The sequence below is a fragment of the Sus scrofa genome, chromosome 14, assembly GCF_000003025.6.
Source record: "Sus scrofa isolate TJ Tabasco breed Duroc chromosome 14, Sscrofa11.1, whole genome shotgun sequence".
Taxonomy (NCBI): domain Eukaryota; kingdom Metazoa; phylum Chordata; class Mammalia; order Artiodactyla; family Suidae; genus Sus; species Sus scrofa.
In genome coordinates, this window is record NC_010456.5 from 73664425 (window position 1) to 73682196 (window position 17772).

Below are 17772 nucleotides of genomic sequence, written 5' to 3' on the forward strand. Positions count from 1 at the left end.
AGGCAAGAGGCTTTCAGCTACATGGGGATGCTGGGGGATGTCCATTCCCGACAAATAGAGCTGCCTCTTAGGGAGGACCCTTGGTCATGCCACTTGGGGGATGCTGTTTTAAGGCAGGGGTGCCCTAGGACAAAGACTGCCCGATGCTGGGAGTGGCTGGGAGTGAGGGTAATACCAGTGCTTTTGTGAGAGCTGAAGGGAGGTGGCCATGGGAGGAGAGAGATGGCAGGGAGCCTGATGGTAGGGAGTTGGGGGGTTTAACAACAGAGCCCCTCCCTGGGACCCACACAATTACAAAATCTTCGGAAATCCCAAACGCTCATTAGGACTGGATTCCTCCTAGCGATCTGTGCTGGAACCAAATTCTGCCTCTGGGCTGATATGAGGGGTGTACCTAAGGCTGGAGGCAGTGGGTTCCCAAGTCTCTATGTCTATAGGAGCCCCAGAAATCTTTAGACTATGGGAACTGGGAGGGTTCATGGATTTCTTACCTGGAATGCCATGGGCAGGGGAGCAGAGGATCAGAGCCACAGGGAAATCCTGGCAGGACCCCTGACCCAGAAGCCCGGGATGATATTTTTTGCTGATACTCTATTTAGGTCTGACAGCAGCAGTGGGCCAGTTTGCAAGGAGCTTTCACTAAATAATCGCATTCTCTCTCTCTCTTTTTTTGCCCATATCTGCGGCATGCAGAACTCCCCAGGCCAGGGATCGAACCCATGACAGAAAAGTGACCACACCAGATCCCCAACACACTAGGCCATCAGGGAACTCCCTCATTCTCTGTTTATTCTTCCACTTTACAGACGTGGACACTGACACCCTGAGAAAGGAAACTGCCCAAAGAAAGCATCCAGAGCTGGAAGGTGAGCCCAAGTGAGGGTTTGGCCCCAGAGCATCTGGGCCCTACGCCTAGGAGGCTGGTGAGTGAAGGGACTTGGCCAAGTCCCCTGGACCAGGTGGGGGCAGGCGAGGGATATTTGCTGGGTCGGCAGTGGGGAGAGGGGGTGCCTCCTACCTGCAGCATCTCCAGCTCCCCACCTGGAGCCTTCTCTGCACTTAGAGATCTTCCCAGGAGCTCCCAGGGGACCCAAAGCCAGGAGCCACTGGGGTGACCTCTGCTGGGGGTACGGGAGTTGGCAAGCAGGGAAGAGGGGTGTTGAGGGCTGGGGCTCCAGGGTGAGTGGGTCCCAACCCGCTGGCCTGGGGAAGGGCAGTCCCTCCTTGACCTTTCCACCCACGCTGAATATTGCCAGTCTGGCACGAGACTCCCACCAAGTCGCGGCTAATGAATCTCCCGCTTCCCTGGGGCCCAAACTGCAGGACTGCGCTTTATTTCAGCGTGGTGCTGCATGAAAGAAAAAAATCTCTGGGATTCAAATGTATGAAAATCTCATCCCATTCTAAATGGAACTAGCGGAGCTCACGAAAGAAAGCTCAGGAGGCTTTAATCAAGTAATTGTTAGGTTTGCCGAGGGAGCAACGCGCCAGGCCTAGTTGGTGAAGCAAAAAAGGTTTATTAAGGCATCTGAGGGGCACGGGCTGGGCTCAAGATGGAGCCAGCCCTGACTCTGGGGAGCTGCTGAGATTATAAGGGCTCTGTGCCTGGAGTTCTTGGCGGAAACGTGTGATAGGAACGACGAAGAAGGAGGAGGGGAGGCCTGAGGAGGGGTAGGTGGTTGAGTCCTGGGACAGAGAGCAGATAATCCTTGTAGGTGGTTAATCTATGCTCCACATTCTGGGAAAGGGTGTAGATCTTGTGCTGGGCCCTACCCGTGTCCTCAGGGGGTGGTGGTGGTGGGGGCTCTGTCTCCATCCTCCTGGGAACCTATCAGTTATCACTATTGACCAAAAAAAAAACAAACAAACAAAAAAAACCCAAAAACAGTGACTGCAAACACTTCTGCCTTCTAGTCGACAGGCAGAATTTGTATCACTGAGTTAAGCAGGTCTGCTCTGCTGGGGGCCACAGAGAGCACCCTTCATGCAGAGAGAAAATGGTTGTGGAGATGGGGTGGGGGGAACAGCAAAGACAGACGGCAGCGGGAGCTGGGGAGAATGGCTGGGGGCTTTTCGGAGGCACTTTGCCTGATGTGACCAATTCTTAATTAATTTTTTGGCAGTGCTGTCCCTGCAATCCTTTGGGAATGTCCACCCCCCTCCACCCACCCTAATTAAGGGCTTTGCTTGCAGAAGTCAGGATTTTCGTTTATGTTGGTGGAAATTGAGAAAAACGAAAGGATGCATGGGTGAAGATAAGAGTGAGCACAGCCCTGGAGGGGTGGGGGTTGGGGAGCAGAAAATAAGGAGCTGAGCAGGCAGCACCCCACAACACACACACACACACACTCTCTCTCTCACTCGCTCACTCACTCACTCCAGGAAGTCACAGAAACACTGGGGAAGACACCAGACTCTCCACAGAGATCCTAGCCCATTGAGACCCCACCCTGATATGGGGGTTTCAGCAGAGAAATCACTTCCGCTTTAGCATCTTTGTTGACATGGCAAGTGTTTGTGTTGAGAAGTTGAACGGGAGTACCTGCAAGAGACTCCACCTTGTTCCCAGAGTCAGAGCCTTTGTGGAGTTGGAAGGAGCCTAAGTATTTCCTGGACCCTCAGCTTTACAGATGGGGACACCAGCCCAGAGAAGAAGCATGTACCTTCTCAGGGACACATGGCAGGCTTAGGGCAGAGCTGGGTGGCTCCTTTTGTCAGAGGAGTCTCAAGCCCAAAGTGAGGGAGAGGCTGGAATGGCAGGGGCAGGAGAGACACACGGGGTTGGGGGATCGGGGAGGCCACGGGCCTGGCTAGGGGTGGGGTGGGGGGAACTGTCCAGCTGCTGCCAGGGCCTCCTGCAGACTCTGCCTGGGGGAGCTGGGCAGAGAGGAAGAGACCAGCTCTGGCTATTGCCTGGAGGGAGAAGGGCAGAGAGAAGGCATCCATCGGACACCCACAGTTCCCAGCCCCACCTCTATCACACCGCCATGAGCAGAGGATGAAGTTCTTCTGTGGGGAGCCTGCGGAGCCCCCTCCACCACCACCTCCACTCTGGCCCCACCATCGGCGATGCCCAGATGCCAAGTTCCTCGGTGAGGCCTCCCAATCTGCTCAGACCCCCTGCCCCCGCCAGCTTATTTTAGGCCTGGAACCTTTGGGTGACATTATGGTGGGGCAGCACCCACCTGGAGGTGTCTCTGGCCCCCACGGGCAAGTGACGGGAGAAGGAGAGGGTGTGGGCCTCCTGGGCCAGCCCCTCATGAGTCAGAGCCCACCAAGGCCATCATGGCCAAGGCTCCAGGGCTGCCAGCACCCCCCAAACACCTTCTGGGAAGCAAACACCAAAGCCTACCCTGGGGCTGTCTCAGTGCAGGAAGGGTGCAGAGGCTGGTGGGGGCTGGGGGTGGTCCTTGGAGGGCTGGTATGGGCGTGGATGAGATGGATGCCCAACCTACCCCAGCTCTTGGGTGCTCAGAGGCTGGACTGACCCATTCTCTCTCCCTTCTGCCCGGGTGGCAACTCACAAGGTAATGAAAGGGGGACTTTGGTCTCCTTTCCTGCAGCCAGAGAATCTTAGGATAATGAAATCTCAGAATTACTGAATCATAGAATCCTACAAATACTTAATATTGGGATTCTAGAAATAATTGAAACATAAGATTTTTTTTTTTAGCTGCAGCTGTGACCTATGCCACGTGGTGTGAGCATCTTTCCATGTGCCTGTTGGCCATCTGGATGTCTTCTTTGGAGAAATGTCTCTTTAGGTCTTCTTCCCATTTTTCAGTTAGGCTGTTTATTGTTTTGCTGTTGAGTTGTATGAACTGTTTGTATATTATGGAAATTGAGCCTGAGTTGGTCGCATCATTTGCAAACATTTTCTCCCATTCTGTAGGCTGTCTTTTTGTTTTGTTTTTGGTTTCCTTTGCTGTACAAAAGCTTTTGAGTTTGATTAGGTACCATTTTTTTTTATTTGTATTTCTGTTGCCTTGTGAGGCTGACCCAGGAAAACACAGGTACGGTGGATGCCAGAGAATGTTTTGCCTACAGTCTCTTCTAGAAGTTTTATGGTGTCATGTCTTATATTTATCTTTAAGCCATTTTGGGTTTATTTTTGTGCATGGTGTGAGGGTGTGTTCCAACTTCACTGATTTACATGCAGCTGTAATCTGGTGCTATTGTTATTCCCATGTCACTGATGAAGAAATGGGGACTCAGAGAGGTTGAGTCACTGGCCTAAAGTCACACAGCTAGCAAAGGGTAGAAACCATCTCTATGTAGGCAGCTGAAGGGAGATGGCACAATTAACAAAACACATCTGGAATTCGTATGCAGGACAGCATCAGTTATCCAGTAAGCAATGATATTTGCAAAAAGAAAAGGACTCGGGCTCCTAGGATTGAAATCCACTTGCTAATTAATCAAATGTTCTAGCTAGTTAAAGTTCTCACACAATTGTAGAAGCCAAGACTCAGAGCAATGAGGTAACCGCAGAAGGTCACACAATGAGAATTCAAGCTGGCTCTAAAGCCACCAAGCTAACCCTTCCACTTCACCAAGTAACTGCAGAGCTGGAACATGGTCAGGTGACAATCTGATCACTGCGTAAAACCAAGGGGCCAATCAACACTAGTGCAGTGAGTGGAACTGGATCGCCTCCTGAGAATTGTGTGTAATTTAGCATGTGGTAACATATACTTCACTCAGAAACGCTCCCTGATCCGTGACTGTGGGCGAAACCTTCTCTCTAGGGCTCCATGATTGCGCTAAATGCTCCTTGGGCAACTGTTCCAGCCAAGAGCTTGCCCCTAGTCTCAGGGCCCTGAGGCCACTGTTATGTGGATGCAGATCATAAGGGGGTGGGGAGCTCAGGAGCTGAGCGAGCAAGTGAGCGAGGCAGCCACAAAGGCACAGCCTGCGGGGCCAGGGCAGGGCTCTCAGATGTGAAGCAAATCTTGTACATGAGGCTGTGGACTCGGGAATGAGAGCCTGTGCTGGCGGAACAAGGATCTAGTGTTTCCGCAGCTTCCAGTGTTTTAAGGGAAACCCTAAAACCTGAGGGTTGAGTCTGGTCTGCTAAGCTGGGCCAAGGTGGGCTGGACCCTCCCAGCCCACCATGCAAGCATCGTGCCTTGGAGCCTTCCTCTCCTTTACCTGGTTCTCCAAGTCCTAGGTGTGCGGCTGCAGGTCTGGTGACCTTGAAGGGCCAGGACACTGCAAGCAGAGCCCCAACCCCCCCAGACCCCTGCCCTTTGCTCTGGCTACACCAGTCTGGAGTGGATGCTGCTAGCAGTTCGAGAGAGAGGCCTGGGAGCCAGGGGACCGGGCTTTGGGCAGGGATGGTGATGTTTATTACTGGGAATCCCACTGAATTCTATTGTTTGAACTGAGAATCATGGACATTCAAGCAGGAAGAGGCCTGAGTGAGCCGAGGGATGACCAGGGGGCCCAAAGAGAGGAGGGACTGCCTGGGGACAGATAGCCTGTGGGCGGCAGGACCAGTGCCACCAAGGCTGTTCCTTGGCTTCAGGAGAGACCCTGGGATGGGCACACTGATCATGGGCCCTTCATCCAAGTGCTATCTGTGGTCGGGGCTGGACGATTGTCCACCTTCCTGCATGGAGAATGGGATTCAGGGCCCACCCCCTATCCTAGAGGAGGGGGACGGACCTGGAACAGCTTCTAGTAGGTACTGTTTTTCTCCTTTCCCAATGGCAGGAAGAAAGAACCTAAGCAGTCACTGTGCCTCTGATGGCAAAGCAAAGCTGAGCTGAATGGGAAGAACAGCAGGGCTACACCCATCTCACACCCTTCATAGCCCCAGATGCAGAGGATGAGCCTGTGGTCCGACCAAATCAAATGTACTAACTCCGGCCAGTGAGGGAGTGTGGATGCCAAGGATGAAAGGAAGCGGGAATGTCTTTTCTAAGGGCTGGGCTCCCCCTGATGGGTTTGGGAGGGGCCGCAGGAAAGCAGGGGTCAGATCTGGATTAGTGACTGTTTCCCAGGCAGGAGGAGGAGACATAGAGATTGACCAGGGATGGGGGCTGTCCTGGGGTGAGGGCAGGTTAGCAGTCTGGCAGCCCAGGAATAAAGGAAGATAGTGTCGACTAAAAAAATACAACCTCCAAAGTTGAGAGTTAAGTTTTTTGGGGAGTGAAATTAGGACTTAAGCCCAGGAGACAGCATCTCAGGGAGCCCGAGAAATGGCTCGGAGGGGGAAGCAAGGATATAAGACTTTTTGGGAGTTCCTGTCAGGCTCAGCGGTTAAGAATCTGACTAGGAACCATGAGGTTGCAGGTTCGATCCCTGCCTGCTCAGTGGGTTAAGGATCCGGCGTTGCCGTGAGCTGTGGTGTAGGTGGCAGACGCGGCTCAGATCTCACGTAGCTGTGACTGTGGTGTAGGCCGGCAGCTACAGCTCTGATCAAACCCCTAGCCTGGGAACCTCCACATGCCGCGGGAGTGGCCCTAGAAAAGACAAAAAACAACAACAATAAGAATGGGTTTTTGCAACAATGGGGAGATAGTAGGAACAAAAGATTTACAGATAACCAGATTTACGGAGAATGTACAGAAAACTTTCTATGGGAAGACGTGGGCTAACTGGCATCACTCCTTTGATCTGCTTTCCTGTGTTCCCTCAGGGCTCACTGGCCCACCCTCGGGAGTGGCTGTTCGCACAGGTGACCATGACATCTTTTCTTTTGTCCACCTAACTGCAGCCCGGGAGGCAGTGTTTCAGATGCTCTGAAATACTGCCCCCAAGAGCAAAGGGGGAATATTAAGTCATAAAGGTGAAGGGGGAGTTGCGGGCAGTCACGCACTCAACTTAACAGAAGTTGCTGCTGGTCCCTGACAGTTACTACTAGTCAGTCATCAGTCATCATTGAAGGACTTCTAGTGTTTTTCTAGATACGAGGAGATGCGAGAACGGGGCTCATAAAATCTTCTCCTGAAAATATCTACCTGGAGACCTTTCTTCCAGTTTTCCCAGAGCACAGAGGGCCTCACTCCTGGTCTCCACCCTGAGCTCCACGCAGCGGGGCTGTGGGTCGGCAGCTGCCGTGGCTCATGCTCTACTTCATGCAGAGGCTGATGGCAAGTCCAAACTTCAGCTCACAATAGCAACAGCACTCTGGGGGGGCTCGTGTAGGAACACACAGCAGTCCCACAGAGAGGGGATGATTATGGCATTTTATAATTGTGGCATGACTCTGGGAAAGACAGCATTTTCTGTTCATTTGGCAGCAGGCTTTGTCCGTGTTTGTCCCCAACCTGATGATGGCAGGGCTGCTTTTGTTTTTTTCAGTCCCAGTTGATTTCCACATGTTTAGTCTTATCCAGGTTTTTAATTCGCTCACAGCCAAGTCGGCAAAAATGGAAACACAATTACCAGGACAGCATCTCAGTTGCTATTTTTAATTCCTTTTGCATCTTCAAATGGCCCAAAGGAAATAAGAATTGCAAGAAATGGGTTACAAAGAAGGGTCTCAACCAAAATCACATGCTTCAGGAAGATAAACCGCGAGATGCAACGATTTGGGCCAAGCTGAATGAAGTTTCCAGAGACAGGCACGTGCTTTGATCCCTACAAGTGGTACAGTGAGAAAAACTGGGGGGAGGTCTCCAACCTCACAGGTTCCCCCCACCTTGGTGGAAAGGGACTGTGGGTTTGGGAGTTGATTCCTACTGGGCACTTTCTCCTGTAGGGATAAAGAGCCTCTCAGATGGAGGTAGAAGAACTGCTAATACTCTTGTCCCTCTCCCAGCTGGTGGGAAGAAGAATATAAGCGATAATTACCCTCTGCTAATAATCTCTGATGGCAAACAAAGATTTTGCTGAATGGAATTCAGAGAATGCTGGGCTATACCAAAAGCACAAATAACTGGGACCCTCAAACCCAAGTGGCTGGTGGGTGCCCCCTATAGAACTAGGAAAGTTCCAGACAGGAGGGAGAATCCTCATACACAGAACAGGAGTTTGTTCTTAAAAACAAAATTATGGGAGCTCCCATCATGGCTCAGCAGTAACAAACCCGACTAGTAACCTTGATGATGTGGGTTTGATCCCTGGCCTCACTCAGTGGGTTAAGGATCTGGCATTGCTGTGAGCTGTGGTGTAGGTCACAGATGTGGCTCATTCCCACATTGCTGCGACTGTGGTGTAGGCCGGCAGCTGCAGCTCTGATTCAACACCTTGCCTGGGAACCTCCATATGCCGCACCTACCCTCTAAAAAAAAAATTATATCTGAGTAGACACTTCTTCAAAGCAGATGCACTAACGGTCAAATAAGCACACGAAAAGATGCTCAGCTGCAGGAGCCATCAGGGACATGCAAGATGAGAAACACAGTGGGATACCTCTCCACAACCTCTAGGATGGCCGCAGTCAAAAAGACAGATGATAACACGTGTTGACAGGATGTGAAGGAAGTCAAACCATACACGCTGCTGGTGGGAATGCAGAATGTTTGGAAAGCATTCTAGCCATGGCTCAAAATATTAAAAATAGAGTTATTGTAGGACCCAGCAATTCTACACCTAGGTAGATACCCAAAGGAGTTGAAAACCTATGCCCACAAAAAACTTGTACGTGAATGTTGATAGTAGCACGGTTCACAATAAGCATAGGTAGAAACAACCTAAATGTCCATCAGCTGATGAATGGATAAACAAAATGTGGTCTATGGACTTTACCTAAATCTAACAATTATGACCAGAAAAATTTAGCTTTTCTTTCTTTCTTTCTTTTTTTTTTTTTTTTTTTTTTTTTGGTCTTTCTAGGGCCACACCCACAGCATATGGATGTTCTCAGACTAGGGGTCAAATCAGAGCTGTAGGTGCTGGCCACAGCCACAGCCACAGCAATGCCAGCTCTGAGCCACATCTGCGACCTACACCACAGCTCACGGCAATGCCAGATCTTTAACCCACTGAGTGAGGCCAGGGATCAAACCTGCATCCTCATGGATGCTAATCAGATTTGTTTCCGCTGAGCTACGATGGGAACTCCTGGGTTTTTTTGAAGTGTAGTTGATTTACAATATTGTATTAGTTTCAGGTATATAGCACAGTGTCCTTTTCATTTATAGTTGACAAATTTTTTTCCTAATAAATTGTTTGGTTTTATAAAAAAAAAAAATAGTATGAGCACACAATGAAATATTACTCAGCCGTAAAAAGAGTGAAGTATTGACACAAACTACAATTTCGATGAACCTTGAAAATATTATGCTAAGTGAAAGAAGCCAGTCACAAAAGCACATATTATATGATTCCATTAATATATAAAGATCAGAATAGGCAAATTCATAGAGAGAGAAAATGCTTTAGTGGTTGCATAGGGTAGGGAAGCTTGGAGGGAAATAGAAAGTGACTACTAATGGGTATAGACTTTCTCTTTTGGCGTGACGAATGTCCGGAATTGACTGTGTTGCACAACTCTATGAACACTAAGAACCTATTGAAGTACACACTTTTTTTTTTTTTTTAAGCTGTGCCTGTGGCATATGTAAGTTCCTGGGCCAGAGATCAAACTTGTGCCACAGCAGTGACCTAAGCCTCTGCAGTGACAACACCAGATCCTTAACCCACTGCAATACAATGGAACTCCATTAAATTGTACACTTTAAATGAGTGGAGTTACAGTTTGTTAATTAGATCTTAATAAAGCTGCTATATTAAAAAAAAAAGAGTAGGGGTAAGTGGGTCTGAGACATATGGAAACTATTTTCACAAGTTTTCTGTAAACCTAAAACAGCTCTAAAGTTAAAAGTTTATGTTGGAAAAACTAGGAGTTCCTTGGTGGCTTAGTGGGTTAAGGATCCGGCATTGTCACTGCTGTGGCTCTGGTTACGGCTGTGGTGTGTGTTCGATCCCTAGCCTGGGGAACTTCCGCATGCCGTGGACCTGGCCAAAAAGAAAAGAAAAAAAGGAGTTCTCATGGCGGCGCAGTGGAAACAAACCCACCTTGTATCTATGAGGAGGTTGGATCCCTGGCCTCGCTCATTGGGTTAAGGATCTGGCATTGCTGTGAGCTGTGGTGTAGGTCACAGATGCGGCTCAGATCTGGAATTGCTGTGGCTATGCTGTAGGCCAGCAGCTACAGCTCTGATTCAGTCCCTAGCCTGGGAACCTCCATATGCTATGGGTGTGGCCCTGAAAAGCAAAAAAAAAAAAAAAAAAAAAAGAAAGAAAGAAAGAAAAAAAGAACAAAGAAAAATTACGGATGAAGAGAACGGAGACACAGTTGATTTACTGGCTTCCCAGGATCCGGTCTTCTGCAACCCTACTGTCCCAGGCAGCTGAAGAAGGAAATGGGGAGAATATAAACTGGTGACACTAGGATCTTCAAGCTAATATTCAGAGAGGAGGCTGCACACAGGGTCCAGGTAAACAAAGAGGAGAATCGACAAAACACATTATTGTGTGAATGAGGGGCTTGGCTAGAGGCTCTCCGGATCCAGATTAATCGAAAGCAAACAGACAGGGTACCTTATGCAAAAATTCTCTGGGAAAGGAGGGAAGGTGGAAGGAATCAAAGAAGTAAGGAGAGGGACAGAAGGAGGAGAGCATGCAAGGGGAAAATGACGTGTTACGATCTGGCAGAACACAGCCGGGAACAGAAGAAAATACGAAATAGGAAATGTTTTGCGTTCCCAAGAAATTAAAGACAACTTGAATTCTGAAACAAGAGACTGAAGTTGAGACAAAGCAACAGAATAAATTGAAAAGGAGGTAGTGGAGACTAAGAAAAGAAACAAGGACAAAAATATACCACTGCAGAGTTAATGAGTAAAGGGATGTCAAGAGTATAGCTGACATGATAGAAAACCAAGGCAGTGACATGGAAGACAGATTTGAGAAAAATCACACAGCATGCAGAAGAAATTAACCCAGCGTGCAGGGGAGGTAAATGCTAAGAAACCCTATCAACCCATGAGAAGGATGTACTTGGGAGCTGTTTGACCTTGGACAAATCACTTAACCTCTCTTCTGAATTCTCATCTATAAAATTGTGCTAATAACATCTACCACGTGGAATTTATTATGGTGAGTTACTGTGGGGTTAAGAGGATGGACTCTGCGCATTCAAGCTGCCAGATTTTAATCCTGACTGTTAATTGTTAATATGACCTTGAACATGTTACTTCTTTTTTTCAGCTCCTTATCTATGAAACCATCATAACAATAGTATCTACCTCATAAAGTTTAGGTAAGGATTACACACTTAAGAGTTAAAGGATATTGCCTTTTATAAAAAGAATTATAGTTGATGTGCAATGTTCTGTCAATTTCTGCTATACAGCAATGTGTACCAGTCACGCAAATATATACATTCTTTTTCTCATATTATTTTTTCTATCACAAGTGGTTGGATATAGTTCCCTGTGCTATATAGCAGGAAAGGATACTTCTTCTTCTTCTTCTTTTTTTTTTTTTTTTTTTTTGCCTTTGCTAGGGCCGCTCCCACAGCATATGGAGGTTCCCAGGCTAGGGGTCTAATCAGAGCTGTAGCCACTGGCCTACACCACAGTTGTAGCAACACATGATCTGAGCCGTGTCTGTGACCTACCCACCACAGCTCACGGCAACGCCAGATCCTTAACCGGCTGAACAAGGCCAGGGATCAAACCGGCAACCCCATGGTTCCTAGTCGGATTCGTTAACCACTGAGCCACGATGGGAACTCTGGAAAGAACACTTCTTGACCTAACTTTATGAATATGTGAATATTTCAACTCATGCTTAAAGTGAAAGGCATTCCCATTAAATAAAATGCTCTCTATCATTATTAATTAGCATGATTCTCTGGGAGTACTAGATAATGCAATCAGATCCAAAATTTTTTTAAAGGGTATAAATACATGAAAGGAGGTGTGGTTTGAGTCATAAAAGGGTTCTGACAAGGGCAGCATTAGATGGCCAGAGGAAGAGGGAAAGACTTGATCTTTGTGGCTCTAGGGACAGAGCTGATTGATGTTGGAGCAGGCAGGGTGGTGAGATTTCTATTGCTGTCATTTGTCCAAGCTGAAGTTGGACATCATGCCATGGGTGCTCCAGTGGGGTCTCCCATGGACTGTAAGGGTGCTGCAGAGCTTCTGAGGGATGTCCCAACAGTGGGATCCTAATGTTCTAGCCAGGAGGGCACAGCTTTCCCCTGCCTTTGCTGAAAATGGGTCTCCAGCCTATTCTCATCTGTTTAAGTGGAGTGGGGTCAGGGGGCGATTGTTGAGCCAGCAAACTGGGCAGGGAGAAACTGGCCCCCACGTGTATCCTTAAGCCAAGAGTCCCAAGGGTGCTTCTTTCATCTTCAAACTGCAGTCTGTTCCAGTCAGTGTTTACCCAAGTATGGTAAATGTACTCTGGCAGTGCAAGATGAACTTAGGTGTCACTTGAAGGAACATTATCAGTTTAAACATTTCCATGTATTTTCTTGTGTATGAGAAACTTTTATAAAGAACACATCAAGGAGTTCCCGTCGTGGCTCAGTGGTTAACAAATCTGACTAGGAACCATGAGGTTGCAGGTTCGATCCCTGGCCTTACTCAATGGGTTAAGGATCCAGCATTGCCGTGAGCTGTGGTGTAGGTAGAAAACGTGGCTTGGATCCCACGTAGCTGTGGCTCTGGTGAAGGCCAGTGGCAGCTACAGCTCTGATTAGACCCCTGGCCTGGGAACCTCCATATGCCATGTGTGTGGCTCTAGAAATGGCAAAAAGACAAAAAACAAAACAACAACAACAGAAAAAACAGTTGTAGCAAATTCCTGATGGGGGTATTAAAATGCTTCAAGTGTGGAAACCTAGGGCTCTTATCATGAATCTGGAGTCTGATGAGCTGGATTCTAATTCCAGAGGCTCCACTTACTAACCATAGGATCTTAGATTATCCAGGATCCCTTTGATCACATGTGATATAAAAATCAACTACTTTTCAGAGCTCCATCGTGGCACAGTGGGTTTTTGATCCAGTATTGTTGCTGCTGTGGCACAGGTTCGATCCCTGGCCCAGGAACTTCCATATGCTGCAAGCATGGCCAAAAAAAAAAATCAACTGCTTTTCTACACTTATGTTCTTACAGCATTTTCCACAATATCCACAACAGTTAAAAAGAAAAACAATCCAGATGGATGGATGAATGGATAAACAAAGTGAAGTGTATCCATACAATGGAATATTATTCGGCCTAAAAAAAGAAGGAAATTCTTTTTTTTTTTGCTGCACCATGGATGAAACTTGTGGACATTGGTAAGTGAGGTAAGCTAGTCACGAAGTGACAAATATTGTATGATTCTGCTTATATGAGATACCTAGAAGAATCAAATCCATAGAGGCAGAAAGTAGAAGGGTGGGCGCCAGGGGCTGGGGGAAGAGGGAATGGGGAGATATTGCATAGAGTATAGAGTTACAGTTTTGCAAGATGAAAAAGGTTCTGGGAACAGATGGTGGTGATGGTAGCCCCCAAATAAGCATATATTTAATACTACTGAACTGTACGCTTAACAATGGTTAAAATGGTAAGTTTTATGTTAAAGGTGCATAAAATCAACAATTCGATTAAGATAACTTTACTGTCTCATATAATGGGCGAAGGATGGGGAGACTCAGGGGCATCAGGTGTGACTGAATCCATGGCTTTGGAGCAATGATGACCAATGATGGCATCAACTCAAAAGCCAACATTATGGGAGTTTCTGTGTGACTCAGCAAGTTAAGAACCTCAAGTGTCCATGAGGATGTGGGTTCGATCCCTGGCCCCACTCAGTGGGTTAAGGATCCAGCATTGCTGCAAGCTGCAGTGTGGGTCACAGATGTGGCTTGGATCTGGCATTGCTGCTGTGGCTGTGGTGTAGGCCGGCAGCTGCAGCTCTGATTGGACCCCCTAGCCTGCGAACTTCCATATGGTATGGCCCTAAAAAGCAAAAAGCAAAAAAATCCACCACCACCACCACCAACATTGCTTTGCCCTGCAAAAGAAAAATCCCACGGGAAGACTGTGATTAGCTCAGCTGGGTCACATGCTTACCCAACCCTTGAACCCATCACTGTGCCCAGGGCATTCTGGTTGGATGGAGCTAAGTTTCAGGCCCATCTGGAAGGGGGTAGGGAACATCTGGGCAGACCCAGCAGTGACTTCCACAGGGCTAAGGAGACTGGATTCCAAGGAAGACAGGGAGCCGTAGGAGAGACAATTAGAAGGGAAAATCTGTCTTCATGCTTCTAGCAGAGAAGCAGAGGCTAGGGAGAGGAGAGATTCTAGGGCCTGATGCCAAGGGGAAACTTAGGAGAGACCCAGGGTGGCCATGGTGTCCTGATACCCAGAAGATGTTACCCTGATGCCCAAATGGGGGCTAAGCCGCTGCAGACAGGGAGCCCTGCTAAGCAGAATACAGAGGCCACAACCAAGCAAACCTTATGAGCCACAGCCCCCCAAGCAGCCTGGCCCCCACCTGCACAGGATCTGAGGTCAAGGTGGCTCCGTGTAGGTGACAAGGGAGGCAAGCCCGTCACCACTTCCATTTCCATGAAGGCCAGCGATGATTCTGACAGGTGCTTCGTGAGATGTCTGGAGGCTTCCAGTTGCTCTAGTGCCCGTCCCTCTCTCTCTTAAAACACTGAGAGAGGATGCAGGCCTGTTGGGAGACTTACTTTATTCATTTATTTATTAAGTCTAGGGGTCGACTCAGAGCTGTAGCCACTGGCCTACACCACAGCCACAGCAATATCAGGTCCGAGCTGCATCTGCAACCTACACCACAGCTCATGGCAACGCCGGATCCTTAACCCACTGAGCAAGACTAGGAATCAAGATTAGTGTCCTCATGGATGCTAATCAGATGCATTTCCGCTGAGCCACGATGGAAACTCCCTGTTGGCAGACTTTAAAGAGGGTCAGGGAGTCACAGAAAACCCTGTCTAGCTCCATATCCAAGAGACAGGGGAAGAGGAACTAGGATGAAGAGAGGAGGAAGTGGCTGGAAGGGAGAGAAGGGACCACTTCTCTGTCTGGAGATGAGTGGGCCTTGGGGTGAGCCTGAGCTGGCAGCTGGCAGAGAGTACAGGGCACTGACTGAGGAGCCCTGAGTTTGAACCCACTGCTTATTGACTGTGTGAATGTTAACGTTTCTTTTCCTCCAAACCTTGGATTTTCCACCTGTGAACGTGGATAGTCACGCCTGCCTTAGGGGTTGCTGTGTGCATTAAATGAAGTCAGATCATCCTGAGCAACCACAGGTCAGCCATCTCTGTTTTTGCCATATAGCAATTTCCCATTTGCTTATCACATGTTTATTTCCACAGTGTTTTTAACGTGTACATGGTTCAGCTCAATCCCCTTATATTTCTCCTAAAAGATTACAGAGTGGCTGGGATGGATTGCTTCTGTTTCACAATCTACCCTCAAAAGACATGGGTAAGAAATCAGGCCCAGGAGTTCCCGCTGTGGTGCAGTGGTTAACGAATCCAAATAGGAACCATGAGGTTGCGGGTTCGGTCCCTGATGTTGCTCAATGGGTTAAGGATCCGGCGTTGCCGTGAGCTGTGGTGTAGGTTGCAGACACAGCTCGGATCCCACGTTGCTGTGGCTCTGGCTCTGGCGTAGGCCGGTGGCTGTAGCTCCGATTGGACCCCTAGCCTGGAAACCTCCATATGCCACGGGTGCGGTCCTAGGAAAGGCAAAAAGACCAAAAAAAAAAAAAAAAAAAAAAAAGAAGCCAGGCCCAGAACATCTTATCTTTAAATGCAGTGACAGTGGGTGCAAAAGCCCAGGCAGTGACATGAGCATTTTGCAGGGAGATGCAAAAGTAAGCTTGAACTGAAGAAAGCAAAATAAATAGATTTGAAGGAGGTGCTAAGAAACTTAAGAGGTACATGCTAGGGAATGAGAAAAGTATGAGAATCTGTGGGGGCAAATATTAATGTCATAGCAATATTTCCTGAAAAATTAAAGGTGAGGTAGAAGGATTACTTTAAGACCCAGGGCTTTGGTGTCAACAAGTAGGATTTATTTTGGAAGCAGATCATTTTGTGAATTTTTCACTGTGTGGATTTTGTTTATTTATTTATTTATGGGCCAAACCCGCGGCATATGGAGGTTCCCAGGCTAAGGATCTAATTGGAGCTACAGCTGCCGGCCTATACCACAGCCACAGCAACACCAGATCTGAGCTGTGTCTGTGACCTACACCACAGCTCACAGCAACACTGGATCTTTAACCCACTGAGCAAGGGCAGGGATCGAACCCGCAACCTCATGGTTCCTAGTCGGATTCGTTTCCACTGCGCCACAACGGAACTCTCACTGTGTGAATTTTCAAGTTGTCCGTAAGAGAGGAGGGATGTATTTGTGTGACCACAACTTGCTAAGGGGCAAGGACCCTATTCCATGCAGTTCTCCTGTTCAGCCCAACCCCAAGATGAGGTTGGACAGGCCAAGTTGGGGCTGGAGGGTTTGGGAACAGAGGCTGAAGGAGCTGAACGGCTGCATTGATTAAACTCAGACATGTTGGGGGGTGGAATTCTGACACAAGCTGTAGCATAGATGAGCCTTGAGGACATCACACTGAGTGATGTTGAGCCAGACACAGAAGGATAAATGGGTAAGATTATATGATTCCACTAAGAAGGTGTATCTGCAGTGATCAGATTCAGAGAGACAGAAGGGCAATTGGTGATTGCCAGGGACTGGAAAGACGGGGAGCGGGGAGTTATTAATGGGTTTCAGAATTTCTGTTTTGCAAAATGAAGAGAGGCCTGGAGATGGACGCTGGTAATGGTTGCCCAACACTGTGAATGTTCTTGATGACACTGAACTGTACACTTGAAGGTGGTTAGTTCATCTTGTGTTAGGCATATTGTACAAGAAAAAAGTTGGAAAAATTAAAAAATAGGGCATTCTCAGGGCAAACTGGTCGTTAGGGTTGAGAGCAGGCCACAACTATAAGAAGCAACTAAACCTGCTCCTACAGGAGACCCAGAGCCAGCTTGGGATCCACAAATCCTGCAAGAATGGGCACCTGCTCCTATAGAAGACCCCGAGTCAGGACAGGATCCACAACTCCCACGAGATCCTATAACAGATCCTGCAAGATCCTATCTCAGATCCAAGGCAGGATCCACATTTCCTGCAGAGGGACGTCAGCAAGACGGCAAGGGGCTTAGTTGTTATACAAGATGCTGTCACCAGAGGAACAGAAAAGTAGGTGAGTGGCCACAACATTTAAAACAAGGCGATTTAGTAGTGATTTAATGTTGATCATGAAGCTTTTGCTGGATTCACAGCAAATCTCCATCTAGCCCCTGATCTTTTTTTTTTTTTTTTTTTTTTTTTTCTTTTTTAACATGTCCATGCCTACAGCATATGGAAGTTCCTGGGCTGGGAGTCAATCAGAGCTGCAGCTGAGGCCTACGACACAGCCACGGCAGCGCTGGATTTGAGCCGCATCCACGACCTACCCTGGCGATGCCAGATCTTTAGCCCACTGAGTGAGGCCAGGGATGGAACCTGCATCCTCACGGATGCTCTGTCAGGTTCTTAACCCCCTGAGCCACAATGGGAATTCCTAGCCCCTGGTCTTGACTGAAGCCTGCTGCACAGGAAAGTTCTGTATATGGGGTCATCTGGATTGATGTAGGGAGACAGTGCTCTAAGTATGGAGCCACCATCCATGGACTGAACTAAGTTCGTAGAAGTAGGAGCTCAGAGTCACAAGTGACCATGACAATGTAAAGCCTCAGTGCCAGCCCCCTACCCAAGCAATTTGCAGAAGTT